Below are 14,048 nucleotides of genomic sequence, written 5' to 3' on the forward strand. Positions count from 1 at the left end.
TCCAAGGCTGTTAGTGATTCTGCATACAAGAAATCAGAAATTGAGAGACCCACAGAGGATTGTCTGCTAACAGAACCAGCAAAGCAAATGTAAAGATTGCACTCTGAAGAATTTTGTGTTAGACTTTTCTATCACAGAACAAGAGCGGTGGTTTGTGAGAGGTGGTTCAGCGGTAAAGAACACTGGCTGCTCTTGCAGAGAACCAGGTTTAGGTGCCAACCCCCACAATGTCTCTCACAATCTTCTGTATGTCTAGTCCAAAGGAATCTGATACTCTTCTGGCCTCTGTGGGTCTCAGATACACAAGTGGTATATAGTCATACATGAAAGCAAAACATCTATACATATAAAAGTTTTAAAGGAGGCAATTTAGAGCTAGTTAGATGCTCATAAGGTACCTGCTGCTAATCCTTAAGACCCGAGTTTGATCCCTGGACCCATGTGATGGAAGGAGAGAATGGACTCTTGTGAGATGTCCTCCTCCCCCATATGTGAGCTGTAGCATCCCTTTCCCCTTCACACACGATTTAAAACTTAAAACATGGGGAGGAATTCATAGAAAATGAACAATTTTGAACAAGTATCTTACTTTGTGAAACTCACCATGTACTATGTACATAAAGAGAAGTGTAACTCCTAATTGAATACATAAAATGCAAAGAGAACAATTTCGCTTGTACCCATCATACAAGGAAAAAGTGATGAACAGGGATGAATAGTAACCAGCATGTTCTACTGGAAACAAAGTATCACAGAATTACATTTTGCAAAATGATTTGGTGAAAATGTTTTGTTGTACTTTCAGAGCAAAACAACTGCATTCCTGGGAATAACCCTGGAAGAGCTTTGCTCAGACATATATATATATATATATATATATATATATATATATATATATATATATATATATATATATATATGTATATGTGTATGTGTATGTATGTATATATGTATGTTCAATTGAACAATATGTTGGAGGCCAACCAAATATTCATTGAAAGTAAAAATAACTAAATAAATAACATACATAGGACAGGGTACCATTCAATAAGCAGAAACATGACACAAGACCTACAAAATACAACATATATATATATATGTATATAAATATGTGTGTGTGTGTCTTTTTCTCTGTCTGTGTATGAGAAGACAGAGAAAAAATAATGGTTATTTGTAGAATAATGTCTTTTACATTGAGTTTTACATACATGCCCAAGCAATAACTTAATATATAGAACTATATTCCCTTTTCCTCAGGTATTCTTTATTTTCTTTGCTTATCTATAGCTTTTCTCATTATCTGAAATTTAATTTATATTGGTGTGCATCCATTGTAAATAGTGACCAGGGATATATTGGCCACTGACCTGTTTTTTTGTTTACTGCATTCTTATTTGATATCAGGATAATACTGCTTTCATAAGGTGAGTTTGGTAGCCATCTTCTTCCCTTTTTTCACATGGAATAGTTGGAGGAGGAGTAATGTCAGTTCTTTAACAGTAGATAGAATTCTAGAGTGTATCCATCATGCCCTGAGCTTGGCTTGTTTTCTTTGTGCATGCATTCATGTGAGTGTGTGTGTGTGTGTGTGTGTGTGTGTGTGTGTGTGTGTGTGTGTGGTGTGTGTGTGTGTGGTGTGTGTGTGTGTGGTGTGTGTGTGTGTGGTGTGTGTGTGTGTGTGGTGTGTGTGTGTGTGGTGAGTGTGTGTGTGGTGTGTGTGTGGTGTGTGTGTATGGTGTGTGTGTGTGGTGTGTGTGTGTGGTGTGTGTGTGTGGTGTGTGTGTATGTGTGGTGTGTGTGTGTGTGTGTGTGGTGTGTGTGTATGTGTGGTGTGTGTGTGTGTGTGTGTGGTGTGTGTGTGTGTGTGTTTAGGTGTGGGAGCATTTGTGTGTACATGTGGAGGCTAGAGGCTCACCTTGGGGTGTATCTCCTCGAGTGCAATCTGTCATGTTTCTTTATGGCAAGTTATCTCATTACCTGGGGCTTGCTGTTTAGTTTAGGGCTAGCCTGCATCTTTCTCTGCCACATCAGTCCTGAGATGACAGACACTTGACATGACAGCTGGCTTTTTCAGTTTTGGAATTGAGCTCATATTCTCTGGCATATAAAGCAGGATTTTCCTGACTGAACTATCTTCCCAGCCACACCAGACGGGATTTTCTTTGTTGGGTGATTTATTATTACTGCCTCAGCATCATTGTTTGTGATAATGTATTTTAAATTGTTTAGTTGCTTTTGACTTAATTCTTACCTGTCATATGTGTATAGAAATGTACCTATTTCTTTTCAATTTTCCAACTTATTGTAGCAAATTTCAAAATATGCCCTAATGAGCAGCTGAATTCCATTTGTATCTGTGTGATGTCTCCTCTTTATCTCTCATTTTATTAATTTGGACCTTTTTCTTTCTCTTGGCTACTTTAGGGTTAATCTTGTTTATCTTTCTTCCAGAACTAACTCTGTTTATTTCATTCATTGTGAATTATTTGGCGGTTTTTTTTAATATCACTAATTTCTTGTCTGAACGCTTCAATCTACTTTGTTCAATCTGAGTGGGAGTGGAATTGCTTGGTCTTGTATTCTAATATATGGAGATGTATTATTATTTGTTTGGGATCTGTTTTTATTTTTAATATAGGCACTTATTGCTATAAGAGTTTCTACTCTTTCTTTCTATTCCCTTACTTCTGGTATGTTATGTTTTTATTTTCTCATCCGGCCATATTTTTTGGGGTATCTGCAAAAGAAGGTATCTGTACGACACTGATCTTTAAATTTTGTGACATAAATAGCTTGCATTTGCTCAGTCAATAATATGCATAAGTTATGTTATTTTCTTTCAACTTAATCTCACAAATAGAGAGCAGCAGACCACTGCAAAGAAATGAAGGCCTGAGATAATTTTTCCAATCTGTTTTTACTGAGTAAATTTATTCTTTTATACTTTTATTCATGTACAAAATGCATTCTGATTACTTTGCCTTTTGATTTTTATCTCCCTCCAATCCCCTACCAATCCTACTTCTCCCTATAGGACTTTTCTCTATGTTCATATCTCTTTGTTTTGTTTTGAAACTGTCTTAGCTAGGATTTTACTGCTGTGAACAGACACCATGGTAGAGGCAACTCTTATAAAGACAGCATTTAATTGGGGCTGGCTTGCAGGGTCAGAGGTTCAGTCCATTATTATCAAGGCAGGAGCACGGCAGTGTCCACCCAAACATAGTACATGAGAGTGCTATGTCTTTATCTAAAGGCTGCTAGCAGAATACTCACTTCCAGGCTGCTAGGGGGAGGGTCTTAAAGGCCACAGCAACACACCTAATCCAATAGGAGCACACCCACTCCAACAGGGCCACACCCACTCCAACAGGGTCACACCCTCTGTCTTAGACTTTTTATTCCTGCACAAACATCATGACCAAGAAGTAAGTTGGGGAGGAAATTGTTTATTTAGCTTACACTTCCACATTGCTGTTCATCACCAAAGGAAGTCAGGACTGGAACTCACACAGGGTAGAAACCTGGAGGCAGGAGCTGATAAAGAGGCCATCGATGGATATTTCTTAACTGGCTTGTTTCCACTGGCTTGCTCAGCTTGCTTTCTTTTAGAACCCAGGATTGTCAGTCAGGGATGGCACCACCCACAATGGGCCTGCCCACCCTTGATCAATAATTGAGAAAATGCCTTAGAACTGGTTCTCATGAAGGCATTTCCTCAAGGGAGGCTCCTTTCTCTGTGAAAACTCCAGCTTGTGTCAAGTTGACACACAAAACCAGCCAGCGCACTCTCTCTCTGATAATGCCAGTCCCTGGGCTAAGCCTATACAAACCATCACAGTAAGCTAGAGAGTTTAATCAGGGTTATCTGTGTGATGAATTTACCAGTGAATGGGTACATACATATCTGTAGATAATGACTCCCTTCCCTCTAGAATCTATCAGTAGTCAATAATTTGAGGGAGTGGAGGTTGGGCTACATTAGCTCATTTCCTATCCATAAGTGGTTCTTCATAGCCTTGAGCAGGACCAATGCTGGCAAACACAGCTGAGGTGGCCTCATGATTGCAATGGCTATGCTATTTGCTCTCCTGAGTTCTTATCCAACCCATTTACCCTTCAACGGTATGTTATTTACATGATAGGAGTTTGTACTTTCTGTAGCTTCTCTTGCATTGTGATAAGACAGATTGCAGGAAATTATCTTAAATCTCATTTGTTAAGACTCACTTTATTTATGTCTGTTTTTGGAAAACACTTTGCAGTCCAGCTCCTTAATTCCTTTGTGTCCATTAGGCCATGAATCCGTATGGCATGGGCTCCATCAGCTCAGGCTCCTTTCCGTTAGTCCTCACAAAGTGGGCTTCTCTGGGTAGCACAGGCTGGCACTTCAGCTGAACCCAGGTACCCTTCTCTTTGGCTTCCTTTTTCTTCTGATCGGTCTCTTTCACCTGCTTCAGGGAGCCATCTCTGCTCTTTGAGTGCTTGTGGTGCTCAATCCGCACATTGATCTTCTTGGCCAGAATCTTGCCTTTAACTTGCTTGTTTACAATGATGCCCACGGCATGCTGGGTGACACTGTAGACTCTTCCGGTTTTGCCGTGGTAACACTTATGGGGCGTTTCTTTTTGAACAGTGCCCATTCCCTTGGTCTACAATATCACGCTTCTTGTAGATTCGCATGTATGTGGCCAAAGGAACGACTCCATGTTTCCTAAAAGGTCTAGAGAACATATACCAAGTACCTCTCCTCTTTCCTTCTGTGTTCATCATTTTGGCAAGTTACTGGAAGATGGCTGCCCCTCGCTTTATGTCTTAAATGATGGTCTGTTTTGGAGGAAATACCATGGGTATGTTCAGCAGTTATTAGATGTCTATTAAATCCATAAGTCTATAAAAGATGAAGGAAAAAGAGAAAAGGAGTTCTCTAATAAGAATTGAAATGGGAAATTAATAAAGAATTACAATATAAGAAAAATGTAAAATTTTATTTGAAAAGATAGAAAGAATTGACTTCCCACCCCCAAGAGATCTCTTTCCTGGATGGGCAAACAGGCACTGAGAGTCCGTCTGTCTCTTGTCTTGCATTCTGCACTCACTGCCTTTGGCATTTTCTGATGACAAATAATTTGTGGTACAGTGCCTTTGACCCTAGCACCTGTAAACAGCTTCCATCATTCTCTGTCTTCTGAGGAGCTAGGGAACTTCACTGCAGTCTGACTCAGATCATATTTTACGGTTTGAAACACCACATGATTTTGACTTAAGAGATTTTGCCTTTCTAGATTGAAGCATATGACAGGCCAAATCTCAGAGAATAGGTCTCCTGACATTTACTCTGGGCATCTAGAATGAGCTGCCAGTAAAGGACTTCTGCCTTAGCTCCCTAGCCACCAATGGAGCACAAATTGTTTTGTAAAAGACAGATTCAAGAATTTTATTTTGTGTGTACTTGCTTCTATATGAAAATACCCGAAACAAAATTGTATTTAGTATTTTAAATACTAAAAATAATATGAGTTATCATCTTGGAAGGCTCTTCTGACAAATGAACAGATCACTGTTAGTTCTTCTATGACTTCCAAAATAATTTGAAATGCAGTTTTATTTTTTGCATGTGAATTATAAAATCACCAACAGGGAATGAGATTCTCACAAAATCATATGAAAATTCTCAACCTCAATACATTTTCCCCTCTCTGACATTAACAGTAAGGAAACACTCTTTTAAGGAAAAACTTTCGAGATTTACCCATCCATATACCTTCAAATATCCCCATATTTTATTCCCTGAAAAGAATATAAAGTGTCCAGATAACAGTTATACATCCAAAAACAGTTACAAATTCCATTTTTTTCTTGGAAACATATATTTTCTATGAACAATCATCCTCATTCTAGTTTTCTGCTTGTTTACTCGTGAGGTTCTTATTTTGTTTGCAATATTTCTCCTTTCCCTTTCTCTTTCCAAATCTTCTCATATACCCCTCCCCGCTCTCCTTCCTACTCCTGGCCTCTCTTTTTACATGGTTGCTATTGCATGCATATATGTATTTGTATATACATAAATATTCTCAAATATAACTTATTGCACCTGTACTTGTACTTGTGTTCTGTGTTTAGGGCTGCCCGTCACTGGACAACCATTGGTGTGCCCTTTCTGAACAGGGATTCTTATAAAGAATGTCTTTTTGTCACTGCCCTGGCCAAGTGCTAAGGAATGACCTTTTCCTGCACCTATATGATATGAGGACCCTGAAGCAGACTGCAGTCTGCACAGTGATACGTCCAATGTTAAATGTATTTTAGGGTCTCCACATCCAATCTCTGCTATTCGGTTCCTGCTTTCCATCAGCTGCAAGGCCTTTGTCTCTTATATCCGTCATCATTGCCTATCCTGCCTTTGTTATCTGGTGATGAAAACACTTTTATATTTCTGGAGATTGTCTTCTATCCAACGGTTGCCACCCTCTGCAATTGAGTTTACACAACACTAGGAGCTGGGCACAACCTGCTCAGAACTGACCACACTAGAAAGGAGTCTCTCTTATTCTGTTCCAATTTATAAATTTCCCCTCATCTCTTCATTGTTGAAGCTTTAGTCATTGCCTTTCTTCTGTCACCCACCTTAGAGGATAGATGCCTTCCAGCCATCCCAGCTTTCCCCCAGAGATTCTGCCAGTGTCACCTGACACTTTCTTCTGAATTTGGACTCTTTTATTAACCTGCTTATTTACTGTCTGTTTCACTAAAGGGAAGCCACTAGAGCAGTGTGAACTAGTTTACCCTAGTAGATTACAGCTCTTTATTGAAGTGTGTATTTTTATGGGTATACTTATTGGTAATAAATGGATGGAACATAAATATAGTTGAGTGTCTTGAGTCCTCTTTGAAGCTCACATAATTGATAATTTTTGCTTTAATTTCACTTGGTTATACAGTATCCTTGGATCCTTAAAACTCTACTGAAGTACTTCTGGGATAATATACCACTGTATACCCATTGACCAATAATCTCAACATGGAATCTTTTATGTTCCCTTTATATCTTTCTTAGCTCTTGATCATGAAGTTACCTAGACGATGAACCAGACCTATGCTACCTTCAAGTGCCAATATGACAAATGTAATCTCATGAATGGAATTAAGTACTCATGGTTAGACATAACCCTGTATAAAGCTCCAGATAAGTACAGTTTCCTTAGATAAAGTTGGAGAGCACTTTGCTTCCCAAATACTACTTAGTGATTCTGGAGTAGGTCGGGATGTCAAGAGTTCTCCTGAACAAAGCCAATGTATATGACACCCCACATTAATTTCACTAGATAAAGACAGGTAACAAGTATGTATTCTTCATAGGTTATAGGAAGCATGAATGGGTATGGATATGCTTGAGAGGAGATTGAAGAAGTTCTTGATTACAGGTTTGCATGATCTGCCTTGGTGTCTGTGTACAAGTATATGGTGTCACCCTCTTTCTTTAATCCAAGAAGAAAACATCTCTCCATTGGTCAGTTTCGGTGAAGAGATTCCTAGTGATGCCATTGACCCTAGCTTCACAAGCACTAGAGCTCTTCATTCTGTCAGCTGCCCCCAATATGCCCACACTCGAAAGAAATCATGAACCTCAAAGAGATTGGTCAACCATGTACAAATAAGAACAGGTTTTAGAGGAAGCCAGTAGATCTGACATCCTTGAATCCACCTGTAACATTAGATAAAGTGGTGGGCAAGGCTGTAACCCCAAAAGTACTCTAAGTAATTGGGACGCTTTGTAGACCTGAGCTCTGCAAAGCACTCAGTCACAAGAAGACATTCCTGTCTAATATTTTAAGACCTATGGAGCTATTTTATTTACATTTTATTGCATAGAGTAATGTAGATGTTCATATAGCCAAAGCCAAATTTGGAATATTTTTGGTTTTTGGTCTCTGGACCTTCCTTTCTGTTTAATAACCACATTTCCGACAATCAGTGGCTTTCCCAGCATCTCAACCAACATCTTATGAATTCACAAAATGGGCCCTGGCAGCCCAGGCTGTGGTAAAGAATTCCTGAAGGTGTAATAATCCTTCACGCTTGCCTCCTAATTACTGCCTTGCCATCTTCCAAGCAATGTGGGGCTATTGCAAGAATTCCTGAACAAAGGGTTGAGAAACCCAAGCCATTTGGCTCAGTAAGGGAGTGGATCATAAAGAAAAGTGGTTTATTAAAGTTTTTTCCCCAACAGAGAGTTGAATTTATTCTTAATTTTCCATGGCACTTTCTTAAATGCAATCTTCTTACTTAGCATTTTTGAGAGGTTTTTTGTTAGTTTGTTGTAAAAATATAAGATAACCCGACCCAATATTCCAAGTCATGAGTCAGATTAAAGGTCCAAAGGTGATATTCTGAGTGTGATTGCTGTGGATAAAAGTCTTAGCCAAATCAGCTTGCTATTCCCAAATACAAAGACTTGGTAGAGGAAAATTTAATAAAAACCAAACCAAACAAGAACAGCAACAACAAAACAAAACAACTATCTTCTGCAATTCTGGAAGCTGGAAGTATGAGATGATGCCGATTCCTTTGAGCTTATGTTGAAGATTTTCCCCTGGTTATGTTGTACGTGGTTTTTCTTGGTATATGTGTAAGAAAGCAAGCAAGCAAGAGAGGAGCACAAAGGAAAGGGGAGGGGAGGGAAGGAAAAGGGAGGAAAAAAGAGATAAGTGGAGGGAGCAAAGGGGAAGGGAGGGGAGAGGAAAGGAGGGGAGAGATCCTGTATCTCTCTCTCCCTTTACAGAAGAGCACCTATCTTACCATGCAGGTGCCCCCATCATGGTCCAGGCTATACCTGTTCATTACTGAGTGGCTTCAGCTTCACATACACTGGAAGGGATGATAATCTGAATTTGTGGAGCACTTACTCATTCACTCTGTAATGTTCAGTCACTTCTAAAACAGAATTGGTTTCAAAAAGGTCTATCCTCACTGTGCAGGCATTTGTGAGATCTCCTGGGGGTGGGAGGAGAAACAGCACAGAAGGTGATGTGTATTTGTATTCATATGTGAGCAGGTGAGGTCCAACGGTAAAGCTTTCCGAATGAGTAATGGGCTCTGTGTAGAAGTTTTAAGCACCATGTGGCTAGAGCATGTCAGCTGGGGATTGTACTAGTAGTTGTGGGGAAACATGAAAAAAAAACTAGAAAGTCCAATTTGTCTTCAGTTTGCAGAAATTCATTTTGGAATTATAGCTGTATGCCTTCCCTCCTCTTACCTGCCAATCTCAGGTTTCAGGAGACAACAGTTTGGATTAAGTTTCTGCTGGAGCACAAATGAAGGTTTCTAGCCTTCCTTGGCTCTCCAGGAGTCAGAGGCACAGCTGAAATGAATAGTATGAGAAGCAGAATCTGCCCTTGAGAGCATGCACAGGGCCAGCACTGCCGGCTGAGGTGGTCAGCAGCCTCACAACTTCCCTGCATAAACACACACAACATAAGCAAAGCAACACGCTTGTCCGTTTGCCAGGGCGGTTATGTCGAGCCCTGTTTCCTATCCATCCACTTTATCTCTACACTCAGAAATTCGACCAGATTTCCTATTGCCAATTAAATGGGACATTCCCCATAAAGCAGTTTCCTGGGTCATAAAGTAAATATATTTCTGATTTATCCTTCTGGTGTCTTTTCCTGTACTCCTTTAGAGCTTGGTGGATCCATTTGCTTTGACTTCTTTTACTATCTAATACTTTTACTTTAAGAAATAGATTTTCTTACCTGCTAAAATCTAAAGTTTTGCACACAGAGATGGCGTCTAATAGATTTTTATGTTCACCGAAGTGTCTAGTACTCCATAGGTAGTAAATCTCAGGAGACAGATACTGAATGAATAGCCGGGCGACTGGAAAAATCTGAATAGAGGAAAGAGGATAAAGTTGCCTCATGGGAAGATCCCCTCACCCCTTTTCCTTATAAGACTAAATGGTTCTTTGTTACAGACTTTGGTCGAGAAAATGATAGGATCAGGCAAACAAGACAGGGTAGAAATTTGGGGAATTAACTCCAGGTATGTGATTTTCAAAGATTTTTTTTTACCTGTATAGGTAAAGAACGTGGCATATGACCATAAAATGATGTTATGATGGGGACCTAGAGAGAAGTAAGATTGCACCAAGTTCCTCATCATGAGAGATCTGTAGATGCAACCTCATGGAAAGACAGAGTTTCTTTTAGAAAGGTGAGCTTTGCCAACAGCATCAGGTAAAGAACAATCGAAAACTAGCAGTCTAATGAAGGCAGGGTGATTTCAAGCGAGCTAAACGCCAAGGACAGGCTTTGTGAAGCACAACTGACTTATTTCCACATTTCCCACTCTAGCCTCGATCTATAAAGAAAACATTTCCTCGTGTTCCACAGCAATATATCTTACTTTTAAAAATGTACAGTATCTGCCAGCCAACTGGGAGCTAAAACAGAGACATTGTACAGGCATCTTGGCACTATGTCCTTAATATATGTACAGTGTGTTAATATGCAGTAAAGTAAAGTGTGTGACAGCCAGATATAACACTCGCAATCCTCCTGATGGGAAGGAAAGTTGCCTGCCAGGAAGCCGAGACACGGTTTCTCCTGTGATTATTCTTTCCATAAGGTATATCTGAAACACACCTTTCCAGCACTCTAGTCATTGAATCCAATTATATATATTTTAGGCACCATAAGCCATTCTCCACCTCCCTGACATTTCCAGAAAATTCTGCACATCTGGAAAGAACAGCAAAGTGCAAGAATGGGCGTTTGTGCTTGGCTCCTACTGGACACGTTTCACTTCATTTCCTCTGCTTTTACTGTACTTTCCTGTGTGGCTCCTTCTAGACAGCCAATAAAACACCTTGCCACATAGAAGTCGTAAATGATCTAAGGTGAACATGACTGACGTTTTGAATGTCTGATTATCAATCTGATGTAGAAATATAATAAGAATCAAAGGCTCCTGTTGTTAATGAGGACTCTTCTGGGTCCCTTCATGGTCTCTGTGTATAGACTCTCCTGCCTCTTCATTCATCTAATCCACTACCAGACGATCTGTCCTACAATCTTTTCTGCAATCTTCTATGACATTCTAAATGCCCGAAGAAAGAACAAAATGATTATGAATTTAATTTGGTTTCCCACTCTTCAGTCCTAAATGTTTTGCCAGTGTACAAAGGAGAAGTCGTTACTTTAAATCTTTTTAGTAATAGAAAATAAGGTAATAGCTATGGGGATCACTGAGAATAGATGAGAGTCACAGTGTGATAGTAAAAGGAAGGAGTTAGCCCTGGGGCGTACAGGTCAAGAACTGAATCATGAGCTAGGCCTTAAGCACAATGGAGAAGAAAGACAGGGCTGAGTTACCTGGGAAACCATTTCCTTAGAGGAAGATGCGAAGTAAATGAAAATGACTGAGTTTTTGGATACTGATTTATCTAAGACATCACTGGCTTTTACTTCTACAAGATTCGAATCCTTGCCTGGTTGCTGGATACAAGATCAAGGAACTTGGTATTTGGTGGCTTTACTATATGAGCATGCTGGGAGATGCGATGAGCGTGCCAAAGGTATACAGAAGTCAAGTTTGGACAACTCTGTTAATTTTCAGAATATCACTTTTGAGCTATTTGGAATATTTTAAACTAATCTATTTCTCCTAGTACTGCCCTCACACAAATATACTGCCAAGTAAATGAGAGAAATGCTGTATCATGTCTCTATTGAGAGAGAGTAGTAAGTTTGTCTCTTGGTTAGAAGAAAACCCTCCTTTTCTTCCTTTCTTCCTTTTCTTCCTTCCCTGTTTTCTTTATATAGCCATGAAGTCACTTAGTGCTGGTATGAACAGTGCCATTTTTACTTTGATGGGAGCAGCAGCCTCATAGGGTATTCAGGAAGTTAGTGAGGGAAGGAATCAGAAAGGACGCAGGAAATAGCTTGGTTCTGGTTATTAGACAAGAACAAGTCTGGGAAGATGTCTGGTACACTGATGGGTAGTGATAATCTAGTGTGTCATTTTGGGGACTGAATGAAGTAAAAGAGGAAATGATAGTGGTCATTGTTCAGTGTCAAATGCTGAGAAACCTAACAGGTTGGCAAGTCCAGTCACATCATGGAGTAAGATGAGTAGGTACATGACCTTTGATGACAGTTGGGTACTGTGGTAGTCAGCATTGCATCACTGTGGGAAAATACCTCCTATGAATAGCATGCATAAGGAAGATTTATTTTGGCTGATGTTTTCAGGTTCCATTAACTATGGGTTTCTTTTAAGGCAACAGAAAAAGGCGCAGAGGAACAAACTTTCTCATCATATGCCATCTGAAAAGCAAGAAGACTAAGAAGAAATAAGAAAGTGAAGGGACAGGAAATAACCTTCAAAGAGTCACCCCAATGTATTACCTTCTCTAAGTCCCCTTTCCTTATTTTCACAATCTCCCACTAACAGCATTGTATTTTGAGCCTAATAGTAGATCAAACCATTAATTTAGTCAGAATTGCCATTTTCCAATCTATAACACCAACAACTGAGGAACAAGATTTCAGTACAGAAACTTATGGAGGACATTTTCTATTCAAATTATAGCAAATTCACATTTAAGGAACACACAAATAATTATGTGCATTCCTCAGTTCCATCCATTCCCACTCATAGAGAGTCACAAATATGGAGAGGAAGAAAACCTTAATGAGCCTTTGATGGTAGAATTAGTAATGGAAATATCAATGTTGGCACATAGTTTTCAATCACCAAATATCCATCTAGATAGGTAGTTATTCATAGAGAACATTAATCCAATAATTTATAAAGTAATTTCTATATTTCCTTAGAGACCTTGGGTGAGGGACAGAGAGTTCAATGAATGCACATCATTCACTCAAAATGTCTTCTGTATCAACTCTTGACTGAGCAACTGTGACTCCTTAAATTAAATTATTTCAAAGCTGAGTAAAGGATGGGCCAGAACATCTTTTAAATAAGCAAATAATAGCATAGTAGCACTCACGCAAAGAAACAGACATGGTGATTTAACATGCTTTAACACCAAGACTGAGGACTCAAAGACAGATGGAGCTTAGGTTTATGCTACCTTAACCAGGATGTTTCAGGCGAAGAGTATCAAAAACAAGGTGGATTACTCCTAAGAAATCACACTCGTCATTGAACTGTATCTTCTACAAACATGTGCTACATAACTGTACACACAGAAAACCATCCACAAAACTGCATTTACATATAAAGGCAAATAAGCAAGTAAGAAAACATGAAAGAAAAGAAGGAATAAAGGGAAAAAAACACAGACTAGTGTGAAGAGCTGTCTCTTGTTGAGTCTGGTGCTAATTGGTTATTAACATTAGCAAGGACAACCACCCGAGTATAATATAAAATAAAAGAAGAACCCATAAACCCATGTGCAAATAAAAAAGTGAATAAGGAAAGTGAAATGCCAGCTAGTTATTTAACACTGTTTCCAGATGCCTTTATAGGCTTCATATCAAAAGAGGATCAACAGAAAACATCAGAAACATTGGTACACATTAGAGACGTAGAGGGGAGCTAGACGATGCATGGAGTGCCTAGGTGCCAGACATCTCTGCATAGGACAGCTGTAAATTAGAAAGGTGCAAGTGAATAGCTTCACTGTGAGAAAACCCAGAAAATACTGCTTCAAACAAGCGCTTATGGCTAATCTCATCCAAGATGGAACAAATTGAATTTGGTTCTGACTTGACAGAATTCAAGAACAGTAGCAGTGTCACCGCTCCGATGTTTCTGCTCAGAATAGTCGAATTGCATCATGGGAAAAGTCAGGCAAGCCTCAGTCGGAAGGCAGAAATGGCCTGTGATTCTCAAGTCTCAAAGGTTTTATACAAGGCATGTCAGTGACTTCACGAAATTCTTAGGCAAGTGGATGGAACTAGAAATATCCTGAGTGAGGTAACAGTCACAAAAGAACACACATGGTATGCACTCAGTGATGCATGGATATTAGCTCAAAAGCTCGGCATACACATGATACAATTCACAGACCCTATGAA

The 14,048-nt window shown here is 39.4% G+C and overlaps 1 protein-coding gene and 1 pseudogene; one reads left to right on the plus strand and one right to left on the minus strand.

Annotated features, from left to right (window-relative positions):
* Erich1 (glutamate-rich 1) overlaps positions 1–14,048 on the plus strand; it is a gene marked incomplete at its 5' end in the record, with an annotated part of 52,793,804 nt that overhangs the window by 25,059,395 nt on the left and 27,720,361 nt on the right.
* On the minus strand, positions 4,293–4,643 carry LOC148000569 (large ribosomal subunit protein eL21 pseudogene; annotated as a pseudogene).

Source organism: Rattus norvegicus, chromosome 16, assembly GCF_021556685.1.
Source record: "Rattus norvegicus strain SHRSP/BbbUtx chromosome 16, alternate assembly SHRSP_T2T, whole genome shotgun sequence".
NCBI classification, from domain to species: Eukaryota; Metazoa; Chordata; class Mammalia; order Rodentia; family Muridae; genus Rattus; species Rattus norvegicus.